Source organism: Pinus tabuliformis, chromosome X, assembly GCF_031772625.1.
Source record: "Pinus tabuliformis cultivar Carrire ecotype Pingquan chromosome X, CPIR1, whole genome shotgun sequence".
Classification (NCBI taxonomy): Eukaryota; Viridiplantae; Streptophyta; class Pinopsida; order Pinales; family Pinaceae; genus Pinus; species Pinus tabuliformis.
This window is the reverse complement of record NC_142308.1, coordinates 892,598,915-892,617,728: the sequence shown is the minus strand read 5'-3', so window position 1 is coordinate 892,617,728 and position 18,814 is coordinate 892,598,915.

The window sequence follows — 18,814 nt, the reverse complement described above, 5'->3', positions numbered from 1 at the left end:
TAATTTCAAATAATAACCATTCCACCCAAGTATCTCTAAGCATCAATCACTACTACTTGGAAATTCCTCCCCCATCTGCTAATTATATGAGGTAGAACCTCACTTAATATTTTTGTTTCTTATATCAACATTATTGATGGGTGCTTTGCGTACCATTTTTCTTTTAGGATTCTTTGTTTTCCTTTACTATTGAGGCCCCTCATGTTTCATGAGACTATTTTGATCGAGAATTTACATAGAAAGGAAGTATAATGTGACTAAAAAACAAAACATGTCTCAAGATTTAAGTGCTTGGACAATTCCACTTCATGACTCATATATTTCCTTAACATGGGACTGAATGGTGAACTTGATGGCCTTAAATGAAATTTCTCAAATGAAAATCTAAAAAAGAGGTGACTTTTGACTTTATCACATACAATTTAATATACTAAAAAAATATCCATAACAATTTCATCAATCATTGAATCATTAAAAAAAATATCCAAAACAATTTCATCAAGCAATGAATCATTGCATTATAAAATACAATCTATAAAACTTTTGGGAATGTTTTGCTAAACCATGCTAAAAAATCAACATATTTAATATTAACATTTAACATTAATATGGAAAATAACAAATTTTGATAAATTAAATAACATATTATAAATCCTAAAAAATGTCACTAACGGAAAACTATAAAGCATGCAACTAATGGAAGTGACCACTCAAGGCCACCATAAAACAATTAACCTATTAAGACCAATATTAATGGGGACAAAGATCTACAAAGGACAAAGGCAAACCTATTTTCACATTATTGTTTTCTTAGGTTCAAGATGAACATTTCAAGATATAATGAAGAACATAATTAGTTTTATTGCATTAAGAAAACCCAAGCACATTTTATAACTTAGCAAGGAAGAGATGTATAATACCCATCTTAGCAACACAACACATGACATTAAGTTACTTTTTTTTTATATATAATTTAAACTCCTATCATAAAATCACAAATTTAGCATGAATGAAATATTTAAAATTCATTTTTATAAAAACAAAATATAATTTTTCTTATAGAAAAAAAAAATACCAAAAGCTAAATATATTTTTCTAGAAAATAAACAAATACTAAAACTAAATATATATTAAAAAAAATTAAAACATAAGCAAACTAGAATTTGAATTTGACACTCTTGTTCACTTTCGGAAACTCATATGGTGGAATGTGATCTCTTTATCCTCATCTTTAGTTTTTTCCTAAAAAATAAAAGCATGAAAAAGTGGGAAAGAGCCATAAAGCATGGGGAAGCTTTTTCCTAAGCACAAAATCACCTAAAAAGTGGAAAAGGCCATTTTTATATGAGGAAACATTATTCACCCAAACGATTTTGTCCAATTTGAACTAATGAGGAATTTGGGAAATCTTCATAGCCTTCACTTTCCTATATATTGGAGGCTTGGCCATTGAAGAAATGATGGGAATTCTTGTATTGTCACGCTGCTGAGATCTATATTAAGAGGGAGAGTTTTGGAGCTAGGAGTTGGGGGAGGTGTTGCGACAACTACATCTGATTGTTGTAACCTTCCTCCAACTCCTTTATTAATATAGATCAGTTTTTCTTCCTTCCATATGTTTCTATTCATTGTTTACTTATTCTATTTAACTAATGAATGTACGACATTTTGGTTTATATTTATTTGTTCAATAATATTTATATGTTTCTGATAGTTTCGATTATCAAGATATTATGCTATGAAGGATGCTTTATTCTCTCTCTTATGTGTAGGACCAAGCTTTGGAGCTAGCTAGGACCACCTCCCAGCTATACTAAAAACTCCAAGAAGACCTGCATGTGAGGAGCCACAAGAATTCCTTCTTGTTTTCTTAATCCATACTCTACATCCTTATCTACTAAGAATCCTAAGCCTTAGAACAACCTTTATCATAATTGGTCTATCCTAGGTTTCTGGGATAAACTGAGAGGGTTTTAGGTTCATCTAACCGTGCATTAAGTCCTACAACAAAATGATATTTAGAAACTTTAATATATCTCACTATGTAAATGAAATTAGTAAAATGAACCCATAGAGGGGGTCATAAATGGAAATAAAAGTAAAAATCTAAACAAGAAGCCAAAAGTGGATTTAACCATCGATGCAAAATTGGGAGTAGAATTGGATGTTAAAGTAGCCATCAAAACAGGATGCAAACAATGACACAAAAAGGGTTTTAAAGTAAAATTAAAAAAGGGTGCAACAGTAGACACAAATATGGGATCGTGATCAGGCATATGAAAGGATACCAAATTGGGTGCAAACAAGGATGCAAAAATGGACACCAAAAAGAGGATGCAATGAATGGTGTAAAATTAGGATGCAAAATTGTGTGCAAAAAGGATGTAAGAAAAGACACAAAACAAGATGAAAAATGGGACTAAAAAAGGGTGAAACCAAGGATGTAAAAAATGATGCATAACTACATGAAAATTCAAACTAAAATCTAGGTGCAAAATGAGATGAAAATGTGAAGACAAAATGTGGCAAAAAAAAGGATGAAAATTTGGATGCCAAAAAGGATGCAAAATTAGATAACAAAAAGGATGCAAATTTGGACAAAAAAGATGTTGCAAAATTGGACACAAAAGAAGAAAAAATGGTGTAAAAATGGGCATAAAAATGGCTCAAATTTGGATGCAACATTGGATGTAGAATGAGGTGCAACAAATCATTCAAAACTTGGTGCAAAAACAAATGCAAAAGTAGACGAAAACAATGGCTCAAAATTGAATGTAACAAAAGACACAAAATGGGATGCAAAGGTGGATGCAACATATGGTTCAACATAGGATACAAATTTAGATGATCAAAAGGATGTAAAATTGGATGCAAAAAATGGTGTTAAAAATGATGCTAAATTGGATGCAACAAGTGATGCAAAATTAGATGCAAAATATGGTGGAAAAATACCAAAAAAGGGAGATAAATAAAATGCAAAAGTGGATGCAAAAAATGGTGCAAAAATGCATGCAAAATTTGGCACTAAATCAGATTCAACATATGGTGCAAAATTGGATGGAATAAATGGTGTAAAAAAAGGTAGAAAAACTAGCACAAAAATAGATGTAAAAATAAGTACAAAATTAGAAGGAAAAAATGGCATAAGACTATATGCCAAAATAGGCACAAACTAGATGTAAAAAAGGAACTAAATTAGATGCCAAAGATGGTGTAAAACTTGATGCAAATTACGACACAAAACTAGAAGAAAATAATGCCACAAAAGAGGAAGAAAAAAATGATACAAAAAATGGCACAAAAATAGAAGAAAAACTTGTTGTAAAACCAAATGAAAATCTTGGTGCAAAATATGATGCAAAAATTGATGGAATATTTGGCATAAAAAGATGAAAATTTTGGTGCAAAAAAGGACGCATTAAAAATTGTACAATAGAGCCAGATTTACCGCAAGGCTTCTCATCCCAATTGAGAAAAAAATACACCAAATCTGGTGCTAAATCTCGCGCAAATTGTCTGTTTTTTTGTAGTGGAACCATCTGGTTCACCGATTTTCTCTTCCTCTCCTCCATCTGAAAGATTGTCTGAGTCACTTCCTGAGTTATCAAAGCCATTTGGGGACCAAAATGTTGAACTCGCAATTGTTTTGTGTCTTCAACAATTATCATCTCGTCCTCCACCTACTTCCGATTCAGGTTCATTTGTTGGTGTTGACCTGGAATCTCTGGATAATCCCGTTCGAACTCCAGAGAACTCGCCAACCACTAAGGGTCAGCTTGGATTGGTTATCTATCCTTTGAACCCTCTATTTGAAGTTGTTGAGATATCACCATAGCACCCTTATAGTCCGTATGATCAACCAGGTGTTCCTTTGGAACTATCCCCCAGTGCACGTACGACTGTCCGTCGTCGTTTGTTTCCAGACATGGAATCCGAAGGCAATGCTCCAGTCAATTCTCTAGATGAGTTCGAAGTCTCAACTCCACACATTATTGAGGGAGAAGAATTGTAGTTGTAGTTCCCTCCTCAGGGTTTCCCTTACTCAGAAGGTATTCTCGTCAGCTTTCCACCTGATATGTGTCTTTAGGGCACTTAGTTTCACGCACACTGAGTGCCTCATCACTCTACCATAAATCTATTTGGGCATTGGGTGTTAGACCTACATCAGGTCCGTTAATCACGAACACGACCTCCCAACCAGTTGTTTCTTCAGTCGCGATGCAAACCACTGTGCCGAACACTCTTGTACCATCAATCCCAGTTACACGTCAGTTGCAACCGATGGTTTCAAAGATTTTCTTTACCAGTTCCTCTATCCCATTAGTCAGTGGCCAGATTGTTCCACCACCTGGGGGCAGAACCGAAATGTCTCTATGGTGTCAGGTGCCACTAATGTGAGCAGCTCACAAGCTCACATGCTTGTTATAAGCAAACACTCTTCTGGTATTATTTACAACCCTGCTGACCCTATTGGATCAGGTAATGTCTAGTACCAAATGGTTTAGAATCCTAGTGGTCCGTCTAGATCGATCAATGTTCAGTATCAATAGCCCTATGGGGCTCAGGTCTAATTCCAAAATACTTACGTTCCATACGATTCTCAAGGATTGGTTAATCAACCTTACACCATCCCATCTGGGCAGTACATCCAACCTGGATATGGCCAGATTCAATTCAGTAATTTCCCAAGAACTGTTAAAGTACTCTTGCAACAGCAAGGATAGATTTTGCAATAACAAGGGAAGCCTTTGTTACAGCAAGGGAATCCTTTGTTGTAGCAAGGGATTTCTGCGCAACAACAAGGGCAGATTATCCCACAGCAAGGTCACCTGCAACAAACACAAGGTCAACCCTTCCAATATTTGTAGCAGGCCGCATATCAATAGATGCAATATGCTCTATAGACTTCTCAACCCATACCCTCGCAAGGCCAACCTCTACAAACCCAGGGACAAATTTTGCAACCACAAGGTCAACAAAACCAACCTCGGAAGCAGCAACCCTTGTATACCTATCAACAAGTGTAACCCTTACATGGATAGGTCCAAGGTTAAGTCCTACAGCAGTAGGTGCAGAATCCTCTTGTCCAGGGCCAACAGGTTCAAAATCCTACCAGCCAAGGACACTAGGTACACAATCCCTACGTCGAAGGGCAACAAGTGTATCAACCTTATGCCTAAGGACTGTAGGTCCAGAACCCTCTTGTTCAAGGAAAACTGTCCCACTAGCCCTATGTTCCAGGACAATAGGTCCCATACCCATATGTCTAAGTTCGACAAGCTCAGCAGCCTTTTAAACCATACGTTGCATATCAAAAACCTTTGCATGGAAAGTTTCAATGTTTTCAAGGTTTGAATCCTCCCTTTGGTCAAGGTAATCTACAATGGGGACAGCCTCAGATGCCATATGACCAAAATCCCCCACTGTGGGGTCAAAATTCTTAGCAGCAGGGATGGGCTACTCCTTATGGGCCCGCCTATCGACCTCTCATGCCTTTTAACACTCAGTTACCTTTCTTGACTACACTTGAATTGCCGAATGTTTCACATCTTACGAATGATCTGATTCTTCATTCATTGTACTACCCTCCAGTATTGTCGAAGATACCAAGTGATTGCCCAAAGTTCGATGGAAAAGCTAAAGAATATTGTCAGACCCATGTGATGACATATCACTTATGGTGCTCGTCGAACTCATACATGGATGATTCCATTTGTCTTCTTCTTTTCCAACGAACCCTCATGGGTTCCGTAGTAAAATGGTACATCGAGATTCCTCAAAGTACTTTTCATAACTTCAATTCGTTAGCCATGGCCTTTCTCACGCATTTTCAACCACTGGTTCATTACGAAACTCGTACCTATTTACTCACATCGCTTAAGCAAGACACTTTCATGCACATCTTTGATCATATCCATGAGTGGAGACTTAGATGTCGACTGATCAAGTTTGAGATAGCTGATCAATTGCTCACAGAATGGTTTACCAAATCATTCGTAGTCCCAATTGCTTGTGATATAGCCATGGGTGGATGCGTCACTGAAGAGCAATCCATCGCTCGTGCCAAGTACTTCGACCTGGTCTACTCTCAGTCTGGCACCTTATACAAATTATTACCTAATGCTTTGTGACCATCATTAGATCCCACGACATAAAAGTCACCCGTTGTCCCTCCTATTGATGGAGTTATTGGTTCAATATCCGAGACCCCTATCAAAACTTCTTCCAAACAGAAGTCGGTTTCAAATACTGCTCCCAACAGTTCATCTCAAAACCCTCCAGGCCCTGGTAAAACCTCAGAATTCCACACTGTCCAATCTACCACAATGGAGAAATTCTCGAAAGGAAAAAAGAAAGGCAAAGGCAAAGCTAAAGTCGATGCCTCGAAGCAAGGTCCTCAAAAATTGTCTGCTAGCAAATCTTCACAATGGAAACCTAAGTATCCTTGCCTCATCTACGAGGAGGATCAATATACTAAGGATTTTCCACAATGATCTGGAGTTAGCTGTTTACTCAAAGGGACCCATGTTATCCTCAAAGAGCCTTTTTCTGTCTCAGCAGAATTAAATGGTAGACCAAACCCGATCTGCTTCCTCTGGATCTCAAGTGTACATGATGAACACGCTCATTAATGTGGCTAACCGATCGAAATATTATCAAACTCCAGCTCCCACAGTAGGGAAAGAAAAAGAAGTTCCACCTTGTTCTTCTACCTCGGGTTCTGGCCCACTGCAAATCGAGCACCCTAACCCTGATTCTGCTCCATGACCACCCTCTCGAGGTGTGGTACGGAAATCCTTGTACAATCCCAACGCCCAATCCACTCAACATTACAATATTGTTGAAGATTTGGCTCAGGCACCATCAGCTATGCTAGCTCTTGAGGCGTTCCAAAGCTGCCCATCACAACGGAAACCTTTGCTATCAGCTATCGAGGGCATTGATCCCACTAATTCTAATTTGATCTGTTTCAAGCTAGAGAACCATGTTCTGAGACTCCCACATCATATTTCCTTTCTTATTCAGGTAATCATTAATGAAAAGACCATCCACTGCACTGTCATCAACGAAGTTACTTCTACCTGCATCATGTCAACCGCGTGCTGGAAGGCTATTGGTTCCCCTACACTGAACTAGTCTCCAAACACATTTGAAGCTTTTGATGGGTGCGATTTGGGACCCTTCGGTATTTTACCCAACCTTCCCATCACAATGGAAGGGAAGATAGTGCAAGTCAAAGTAGAGATTGTTGACACCAAACTCAATTATAATCTTCTACTTGGCCTAAGTTGGACTCATTGCATGCATGTCGTGGGCTCCTCTTTGTTTCGTGTGATCCGTTTTCCGCATCAAGGGAGGATTGTCAGCATTGATTAGCTGTTTTTCTTTTCCTCTTCCTTTTCTAATGGAAACATTTCGTATGTCAAGCACTCTGTTTCTCCCTTTGAGAGTGTGGGGGCAGGTCTCTTCAAAGATGTTGCCTTAATGCAGATTTCTCCACTCCCACCTCCTCATGTTGCCTCTGTCAACATGATCTCGTCCAAATCTACGACATCACTTGCTTTCCTAGAATTTATTTGTTCCCTTCCCTCCAAAGCTCTCCCTACTAGTGCAGATGAACAACTCCTAGATGAGACCCTTTTCCTGATTAGCACCCTTAATCCATGGTATGGTGATATCATCATTTATCTCCAAACCTCCACGTTTCAGTCCGCTTTGACCAAATATGATCGTCGAAGGATTCAACATTATCCTCAACCCTACCGCATTATTGGTGATACTTTATACCATGTTGATGTCGATTCTGTTCTTCATCGTTGCCTCATGATTGAGGAGGATGAAAGAGTTCTCAATGATTGCCACTCCGGGGCATGTGGTGGTCATATATCTGGTTATGCTATAGCTCAGAAAATCCTTCGCGCTAGTTATTTCTAGCCCCCCATCTTTAAAGATTGCATTCTTGCTATCCGCAAGTGTCACGAATGCCAAATCTACCAATGCAAGATGTGCGCCCCACCTGCTCACCTACACGCTGTCATTACCATTGGTCCCTTTGCAAAATGGGGCATCGATTATATGACATGTAACCCTTGTTTGGCCGGGGGGCATTACTACATTATCATTGTTGTGGATTACTTCACCAAATGGGCCGAAGCGATGCCTACATATTCAGAAGATGCTAAGAGGGTGGCTCAATTCCTTTTTAGCCATGTTATTTTTAGGTTCGGCGTACCCCAAGCCATTGTCACAGATCATGCCTCCCATTTCAGAGATTACATGATGGCAGAAATGACATCTACATTGGGCTTGCACCATGATGGCTCAACCCCATATTACCCTTAGGCCAACGGCCAAGTTGAGGCCATGAACAAAGTTCTGGTCACCATGCTTCAGCGTACTATTGGGATGCACAAGTCAAATTGGCATCTCATGCTCTTTTCAGCTCTGTGGGCCTACCAAACTTCAACCAAAGACGCCACTAGTTTCACACCATTCCAGCTGGTCTATGGTGTGGAAGCAACATTTCCGATCGAGTGTGAGATTCCTTTACTTAAGTTAGCTATTGAACTCCTCCATGAAACATCACCTCAAGAGGAATGCCTCTTATATTTAGAATGACTAGACAAGACTCGTCGTCTCGTTGCCTTGGTCATTGAAGCATAAAAGAAATGGGTCAAATCCCATTTCAACCAGTCGGTCTCCCCTCTCGCTTTCTCTGAGGGTGATTTGGTCCTTCTATACGACCAAGCTAATGGTAAGCTGGGGGTAGGCAAGTTCGAACCTATGTGTCATGGGTCCTATATTGTAAAATTTGTTTTGCAAAAAAGAGCCTATGAACTTATTGATTATGAAGAAAATCCTCTCGATAAGCCCCAAAACGAGCTTTACCTCAAAAAGTACTATGCTTAGGTCATCTTGCATGGTTACCTATGTACATTAGTGTGTGATTCATTTCTGTATAGCGTGGTTTTGTTTGAAGGTTTTCAAACATCCCTCCTTTTTACTATGCTTTTCATGCTTTGCAGATGTCTGCAGCTCCTCACATCGGTTCGGCCGATGGTGCTTACCGAAGTACCCAGAACCTATCAGCCATGACATGGGCTATCTACAGCCCTAACGATGAGTTGATTGACCTTCATGGTATCTTCTTAGGTCGTACAACCAACAACATTGTTAAATACAATGTGGTCATCAAACTATTATCAAAATCCATCACTCTGGGCATCAGAGAATTGGTTGTCAACCTGGATTCACAACTTGTCGTCCTTCAACTCAACGAGCAATATTCCATCAGGAACCCTGAAATATTATGAATGTATCTATGTATACATATGTTGGAACGACATTTTGATTATACTACGTATCATCATATTCCTAGACACATGAATACATTAATAGATGCATTAGCTAATTACGTGTTGGATAGACATTTGTGAAACATGTAAAAGATTAGACAAACCATTTGTGCCATAATAAACAAGAAAATATAACATATATACATATGTGAGAATGTTTGATACATCGAAACCCCAAAAAATAGTATGTATGTCCATAATAACATTGGTGGCTCGTAGGACTTGCACATCCGTGACAGGCAGGCCTGAAAAAAATTTGAGTACTAGGCCTAAGAACTACTAAGTATGGTGGTCATCATATGTAATATTCCTAATTAGCCATGGCTAATTGGAATATTCGATTTTGCCCAATTTTTTCCTTCTATAGTTATTTATAAATAAAAAAGTGAGGACGGGGGACATAACTCGCTTTAAGAATAAATAAGTCACTTCCTAGTAGCACAATGTTGTGACTTAAGGAGGACCCAAGGGGGCCAAAGGGGAATAGAGAAATCCGGCCAACACAAACACATGGCAAGATTGGAATCATGCAGGAGGAGGTGAGCCTAGGGATTGTGATAGGTGGAGGCTATAAAATAGAGAGGAGCCCCCTCATTTTGGATCATTCTGGTTATGAGCATTTGTGATAGTCATTTCGACTTAGAGCACGCTAGTTTTTTAGCTAGTCTGCAACACTGTTTAGTGCATTGAGTGTCTCCGTTTGGAGATCTCACCCTTAGCCCCGGGGGACTTCGAGTGCCTACTCGGGCAAGGTATTTCCATTGGCATTCTAGCGCTAGATTCATCAGCATTTCAGCAGCAGTTTCATAAGCATTTCAGCAATAGTTTCATCAGCGTCTTTGAGGAACTACGCAGAACCCCAAGGGGGTGATTTTCGGGAGTCGGCCATTTCAGAAAATCTTTCTGGGTTTTTCTGGGTTTTTTTAGTAGAGTACGATTCCAAAGTTTTAGCCTTTTCTGAAGAGTAGAGCAGCCGCCCCAAATCCTCATTCGATTTCCAGCAACAACAACAACACGATAGTTTTCCAGCAGCTGGGATGTAGATTAGTGTGAGGCCATTCCAGGAAAGCTTTTTGTGTTTTTATGGGTTTCTTGAGTAGACCCTGAATCTAGAGTTTCAGATTTTTCCAAGGAGCGGAACGGCCCCAAACCATCATTTGTTTTCTAGCAGCAACAACAACACATCAACAGCATCCACGTAGAGAGGCCATTCTTGTCATTCTAAGAGTATTTCTTCACTTTCCTTGTGCAAGTCGAGGAGCCATCTGTCTAATCACCTCTTGTACTCATTTATTGCTCAGTATAATAAAATAGCTTAGCATTCTCTCTGCATTTCTTGTGCATCTGCTTATGGTTTATTTGATATATATCGTATCATTGTTATTTGTATCTCTTTAAGCATTCTTGGCTATTATACCACTTGTGTGTTTTTATTATACTCTTAGACAAAGTCTAGAAAGGGCCAGGTAGCCTCCGGATCTCATCCTTTCTTTAGAGGCGACATATCTGGTAAATGCCCTCCTAGTCCATCTCAGGTTGGAGTTTTCTTATGTTTTGGGGTGTATTCCTGATAAGGGATATTACAGTGGTATCAGAGCATAGATCTGGCTCAACCTGTGGAGCTAGAAATCTATGACACCGGGGGACAAACCCTATATCTGTTACAAAGGTCAGAGATATGGAGACATTAGGCGTAGGTTGGAGAATACCTACGGAGAGGGAGATTGTGTTCCTGTGGTAGACGCAAAACAAGAGGAAGTTGTGGTAGACATAGAACAGAGAGAGCCAGTAGTGGACGTAGAGCAGATGGCAGATGAGGATGAGAAGAGATTTGTGGATATGCTCCTCAAATCAGTGCAGGATCTGTCGAGGCAGATTGAGGTGATGGGGCATAGATTCACGACAGTAGAGGCTAGATAGTGGGAGATCCCATGAATTTCTCAAACCAGTGAGGGATCAAGTGCATCCCATCACCTGCTAGAGCAGCATGATACTGCGCAACAGGGGGCCTCACATGCCCCTACACGCTCTACCATGCCCACCTTCTTAGGTGCAAACACGGGGGTCGTAGCCCAGCAGGAGGTAGAGCCCGGACATATGGGTTACTATTTTGTAGAGTACCTAGCCTATGGGCAGGAGTTCAGGGAAGCCCTCTCATTTAGAGATTTTGTTCAACTCCAGCGGGATAGTAGACCCCACGACCTTCACAGAGGGTACCAACATTACCATGATGGTGACACCCACCGTGCAGCGAGTAGATTCCACTTGCTTACGTTTGATGGTTCATCAAATAGTTTGGCAAAGTCTTGGGTGGAGAAGCTGGAAATTTATTTCTAGCTTAACCAGATGTTAAAGACAAAGGCCATCAAGGTGGCAACATTGCATTTTGATGGTGAGGCCCAGGATTGGTGGTTTCATGGGATGGTTACACTAGGGCACTCCATAGTGATCACATATGTTGAGTTTACCAGGAGACTGATGGAGCGATTTGATTAGAGGGATCCAGAGTATTATTTTGTTTAGCCGACAAGGCTCAAACGGATAGGGAGCCCAGAGACCTACATTGCAGATTTCTTTAGGGTCTCTGTGATGGTGATAGACCTATCCATGGCACAAAGGGACTATATGTATGTTGAGGGGTTAGCAGAGCCACTTCGGGGTCTAGTCCGATCCACTACACTAGCTATGCTCCAGGACGCTTTCAGTAGGACCCGAGACTTACACGATGTCTTACCCAGGACACGGACACCTTACCCGCAGAGACAGACTTTCCAGTCTAAGGGGAAGGATGTGAGGATTCCACCTCCAAAGTGGAATCCAAGACAAGTACAACTTAACGATGATGCCAGGAGGGAGCTGAAGAAGAAGCGGTTGTGCTTCACTTGTAAGGAGCCATGGTACGAGAACATAGATGTGCTGCTGGTAAAGCACATTTTATTGAGTTCTTCTCCGAGAATAGTGGAGAAGAGGATGACGAGGAGGATGTGGAGGTAGGAGATAGCCATGACATACACAGACCTTTTCCACCTCCACCACTAGTAGCAGGTGGTGCATCTTTTGCACCCACCGGAGGGGCCCTTCCAGCATTGCGGGGAGTTCCCAAGTATCTGATACTACGCGTACGAGGGACAGTATGTGGCCAACACATATCAATTTTAGTTGATTTTGAGGCAACCCACAACTTCATCGATGCCCATATGGTTGAGCGGAGATGTATACAAACAAAGAGCTTCGATGGGTTTTCAGTATTGGTCCTAGGAGACGAGACTATGATGTTTGCTCATTATGTTCTAGAGCTATTAGTGACAATGGGCACCTACACATTGACTTACCACTTTTTCGTGGTCGATATTCCAGACACCAATGTGATACTAGGTGTTTAGTGGCTCATCACTCTAGGGAAGGTCACAACAGATTGGAAGACCCTAGAGATGGAGTGGGATGATGAGAAGATAGGGAGGCATGAGAAGATACGGGGACAGCACACATATCCACCTCAGATTGTTTCAGCTCATTGGATGGAGGCAGTCTTCCAAAAGGGAGACATAGAGTGGGCAGTAGAGCTGCATGCATCAGAGGTAGGGGCTACAGGGCGGATGGTAGATCCGAAGATACAGTCCATCCTTGACTAGTATGGCATAGTGTTTGGGGAGATTCCGCCAGGAAAGCCACCAGATCGGGGGTTTAAGCACACTATCGAGCTTGAGTAGGGCATCGAGGGAGTGATCACCACCCCCTATAGGCACCCCAAGGCCTTTCGGGATGAGATCGAGTGGGCTATCTAGGAGTTTTTGTCTCTTGGGTACATTTGACCGAGCACAAGTCTTTTTGCTTCTTCTGTGGTGTTGGTGAAGAAGAAGGATGGTACATTGAGGATGTGCATCCACTACAGGGCCCTGAACAAGAAGACCCTAAAGAACAGGTACCCTATACCCAAGATCGATGAGTGGATCGACGAGTTGAGGGGGGCATGATTCTTCTCAAAGATTGATTTGAGATCTGGGTACCATCAGATTTGCGTGAGGGAACAGGATATTCCCAAGACCGCCTTCAGGTGTCACTATGGGCACTTTGAGTTCTTGGTGATGACATTTGGACTAACCAACGCCCCAGCTACATTTCAGTCCTGCATGAATCACATCTTCCGTAGTCATTTCAGGAAGTTTGTGTTGGTATTCTTCGATGATATTCTCATTTACAGCAGTACTTGTGAGGAGCATCTCTAGCACATTGAGATAGTATTGTGTATCTTACAGGAGTAGCAGTTCTATGCCAAACTCTCCAAGTGTGAGTTTGGGTTGACAGAGATGTTGTATCTGGGACACATCATAGGGGTGGACAGAGTGAGGGTCCATGAGGAGAAGATCAGGGCCATCAAGGAATGGTTGGAGCCGAGAAACGTGATGGAACTTCGAGGATTCATTGGAATTTGCACTTATTACTGGAAGTTCGTCAAAGGTTTCTCACATCTTGTTGCCCCCCTGATAGATTTGACGAAGAAGGGGGCATTCAGTTGGTCAGATATAATGTAGCGAGCCTTTAACAGGCTCAAGGAGGTTATGAACGGCTACCCAGTGCTTGCATTGCCAGATTTTACATAGCCATTTGTCTTGGATTGTGATGCGTCGAGAGAGGGTATCACCGCAGTATTGATGCAAGGAGGTCACCCGATAGCATTTGAGAGCCGGAAGCTCCTTCTGCATGAGAGGTTGTATTCCATATATGACAAGGAGATGTTGGCCATCATGCATGCATTGGCTAAGTACCAGCAGTATTTGGTAGGCAATAGGTTTAGGGTGAGGATCGATCACAATAGCCTTAAGTTCTTTTTAGAGTAGAAGGAGTTATAGGAGAGGCAGCAGAAGTGGATCAGTAAGATCTAAGCATATGACTTTGACATTGAGTATGTCAAATGTAGGAACAACGTGGTAGGAGATGCCCTTTCATATATACCATCCATGTTGTCTCTTATGAGCTTGGATATAGATTGGAGGGCTCGACCCTTAGTAGAGTACTCCAAGGACAGGTTTGCATGTGAGGTTCCGGATGGGAAGGTGGTAGATGACAGGTACAGGGTGGTCGATGAGATCATCTACTACAGGGACTGGATCTTCTTGACTGAGGGGTCTTAGCTCAAGAAGAAGATACTCCAAGCATCACACGATTCCCCATTAGCAGGACATTAGGGTTTTACCAAAACCTATAGGGCCATTAGGGAGAGGTTCTCATGGAAGGGCCTCAAGGAGGACGTACTCCAACACGTCCGGAAGTGCGATGTTTTCTAAAGGAACAAGGGAGGGATGAGCCATCCCATAGGATTATTGCAACCTCCTCCCATTCCAAAGAGGAAATGGGAGAGTATTTCGATGGATTTCATCACAGGGTTACCCATGGTGCAGGGCAAGGATTGCATCTTTGTCGTCATTGATCGACTAACGAAGTACACACATTTCTTTGTCATATCCGCACACTATATAGCAGCACAGGTGGCTGACTTGTTCTTCAGGGAGATCTTCAGGCTACATGGTCTTCCTAAAACCATCGTCAGTGATAGGGACAACCATTTCATGGGCAGGTTTTGGTAGGAGCTTTTCCGATTGGTGGGGACAGAGTTGACACCGAGTACAAGTTATCACCCATAGACAGATGGGCAGACAGAGATAGTTAACAAGTGGCTAGAGGGCTACTTGTGTAACTATGTCAGTGAGTAGCAGCGAGCATGGTTGAGGTGGCTGCATCTAGGGGAGTACTGCTACAATACTTCACATCACATGTCCATTGTTATGTCACCATTCTATGCTTTATATGGATATCATCCTTTATCTTTTGTTGACATGATGTTTGGTGATAGCAAGGCTCCTAGAGCCAAGATATGGATCCAAGAGAATCAAGATATTCCCCGAGCTCTCAAGGACAACATGGCTACAACACAAAACTAGCAGAATTTGTATGCTGAGAGGGGTCAGGTGGAGAGATAGTTCGAGGTAGGGGACATGGTCTACCTACGATTATAGCCATATTGACAGTGGTCACTAAAGAAAAAGGGGGCTGAGAAGCTTAAACCCCACTTTTATGGGCCGTATAGCGTGATACACAGGGTTGGATAGGTTGCATATGAGTTGGAGCTGTCCCAAGGCAGCAAGATTCATAACATTTTCCATATATCATGCCTGAAAAAGGCATTGGGGCAACAGGTGTCAGTGACAGATGAGCTACCACCCATGGATGATGAGGGGCATTTGTTATTGCAGCCGAAGGCTATCATTGATACCAAGGAGAGGTGGCTGTGGAGCAGGACAGTCCAGGAATTCTTGGTGAGGTGGAAGAATTTGTCACATGAGGATGCCACTTGGGAGTGGACTGGAATGGTCAAGCAGTTCTCTCAAGTATTATTTTCTACCTTTTCAGGCTTGAGACACAAAAATGTACAAAAGGGGACCATGTGGAGTTTTCTTTTACGTGTCTTTTCCAAACTCTCTAAACATCAAAAAGATACTGAGTTACACCTTTGTCGGACTCGTTAAACTATTAAACGACATCGGATTCGTCACCATCATGAACACGAGCTTCTCCTTCCTATGGCTTGTTAAACATACTAGGCCAGATTCATCTGAAGGAAGAACTTATAGTGCACATATGCTATCCCCTTCAAGATTGTGATTAAAAAATAATTTGGGTACTCGGTAGAAATGGTGGGGAAAAATTTGGAAATCTGTCCAGTCGTGTTGGCACCTCACTCTTGAACATGACACTCTTTAATTCATGTCAGGTTGGGACATCCTCCTTTACATCATTGACCTCCTTGGGTTTGGGCCATTCATTTTTTCCTTCCATACGATCTCTACTATGTCACCATGACCACCGATCCTATGGATCCAAAAGCTGCCAAACTTCCAGTTGTGTCGTTGATATGTTCAAGAGTTGTCCTTATCAAGTTACACTTACCTTTTTTTCTTTATATCATCAAAAATAATTTTTCATCCTCTCGTATCACGTCGATGATGTTGGATTCATTATGGCCCTCCTTTGACACAATCACTTTCCGTCGACGTAAGCTCATTATTTGGGAAGTTGATCGAGACACTCCCTTCCAGTACCTTAGAGTTTTCATGCCTCAATGGCAAGTTCTTCGCACTCGACGACAGGTTCACGTCATTGGTTTTTGATCGAGTTATTTCATGGGTGTTTGACTTTAGTTCCTGTATTCACATTCCGTGGATTGTGCTAATAGTACCTTGAGGGCCGTTGTTGTTATTGGTGGTTTCTCTCGCGCTTGTTAACAGTTTACATCATCGACTCGTAATCAAGTGACTTTCCAGCATGTTCGATGTCAACACATCTATTCGCATGCTAGGATCAGTACTTCGATTGGGTCGTGTCAGAGCGCAAGACCCTCGACTCAGTTCACGAAATTCGAAGTTGCAAAGTGGTGTGATATGGTTATGATGATGTGCATCTTTCTATTAGATGGCTGGTTGCAACCAGACCATGAGTGATCATATGTGATCCTTCTCATTATTAGATGGATGCGACCATACCTTGGCTTCATTATGATCCCCTTTGACGGATGGTTGTGCCCATACCTCGATCCATTTACATGATCATTCTCGGTATGGCTGCGTCCATCCCACTATTCATGTATTGTTTGACAGAGATCTTATTTTATGTATATGTATCATTACTTGCTTGCAGGTTTTCCAATGGGAAACTAATTCCCCATATTGATTTATAAATCATTTCATCCCTCACTCTGGTTCGGCCTCCATGCTTTAGGGGGCATCTATTACACAACATTTTGTCACTGTCCCTGTACTCCCCATTCCTTGATCCTGGAGGACCTCTACAGTGAACCCGCATGCTTTTCATTCATGGAGAAACTCCCATTATTTCCCTCTTCATGAGCAAATCATTTCCCTTTTGCACCATTTCCCCTGAAACATCTAGTTTGCCCAATTTACAAGACCAATGCTAATGACCTTTGTCTCCCCTGCACCAATGTGCAGAGATTAGCACTATTCACTACGCCAATCGGTGCGATTGGGCTGTGTTCCAGTCACATCGGTCCTATTATGGAAAGTTTTTTAAATTACCATTGAAGCGTCCATCTCTACAAGCTCTATAACAGAAGTATGGTAAATCGTTTGACCGGATGGGGTCGAGGATGACAGTTTGGGCTTCTTTCCCCTATAATGATGGAACTTCCTCAAGGGATAAGTCCTTCTCCCATGAGAAGAGGATCCATCTCCCATCCATCCTTCCTATATAAACCTCCCTTCTTCCCAAGCACAAACTAGTGGGGTAAAAGCATGTTAATGTGTATCACTTTTTCCCTTTTTGTGGCAAAGAAGTTTTATAAAAATAAATGGAGTTGGAATGTTTACTCTTAAATTTACAAAATCATCAAGAATTAGGTGGTGGTAAAAGAAGACAAAACATGTCAATTTAAATTCAATTTTATGTTATATTTTTTCTAAAATTTAATATATATATTTTTATCTAATTTATTCATTTTCTTTAAAATATATTCATTAATATTCTACATAAATTTTTAAGTAGTGACAAAACTACGACCCCCATTTCTCTATTGATTTATGTTTTTTAATTCCAGTTTCTTTAAGAGATGTGTTCTAAACATTCTAAAGATTGCTAAACAAATTTAAAAATAAAAAGTAAACATATTTTTTAATTATTATTAAATGATCCAGGTGGATATTGGTGGCCACCTACCAAGTCCACCTAGACCCCCACCATTGTCTTTCTCAGCATTTTTAGTTTCCTTAATTGTAGCACAACTTACTATTTTTAGCAGTTTCTCGGGTCCTGAACTTCCGAAGCCGTTTTGAGGCCCTAAACGACGTTTTTTTGGGAATCCGGGGGCAACATGGGTCCATGGAATGGACCGATGTTGCCCGTTCCAACAATGATAGTGCTCGGATAGATCTTTCTAATGAGCTATTGTACACATCAAACGGAGATCATATGCCAAAGTTACGACCCCGGGAAGTTGATGTACCAATTTACCCCAAACGAGGCCCACAGTTTGGCGTTTCATCTCCTAGGGTTAGGTTTTGGAATGTTAAGGGTTTTTCCATTGTTTCTCAACAATAAATAGGCCTTCGAGCCTCATTGTAACACAGTTCAGAGGCATGTAGCCATCACATCTCTTCTCAGAGATAAGCTACCATCGCCCTAGCTGGTTTATTTCCATTTCTGGTTGTAAGCATATTTCAGTACTTTCCATTAATGAAATGAAGTATTATTTCCACTGCATCTTTGTGTATATGGTTATCTCTGTAATTTGTTGCGTTCCTGTTTAAATTTGGATCAGTGGTATCAGAGCGGTCTGTTTTTTCTCTGTTTTTCTTTGCATGTCCCCAACAAGGTCGGGATATAAGGAGTTAGGGCTTGAACTGGTTGAACCTTTGCAAGACCAGCCTCGCAAATCTCGACGACCTCCC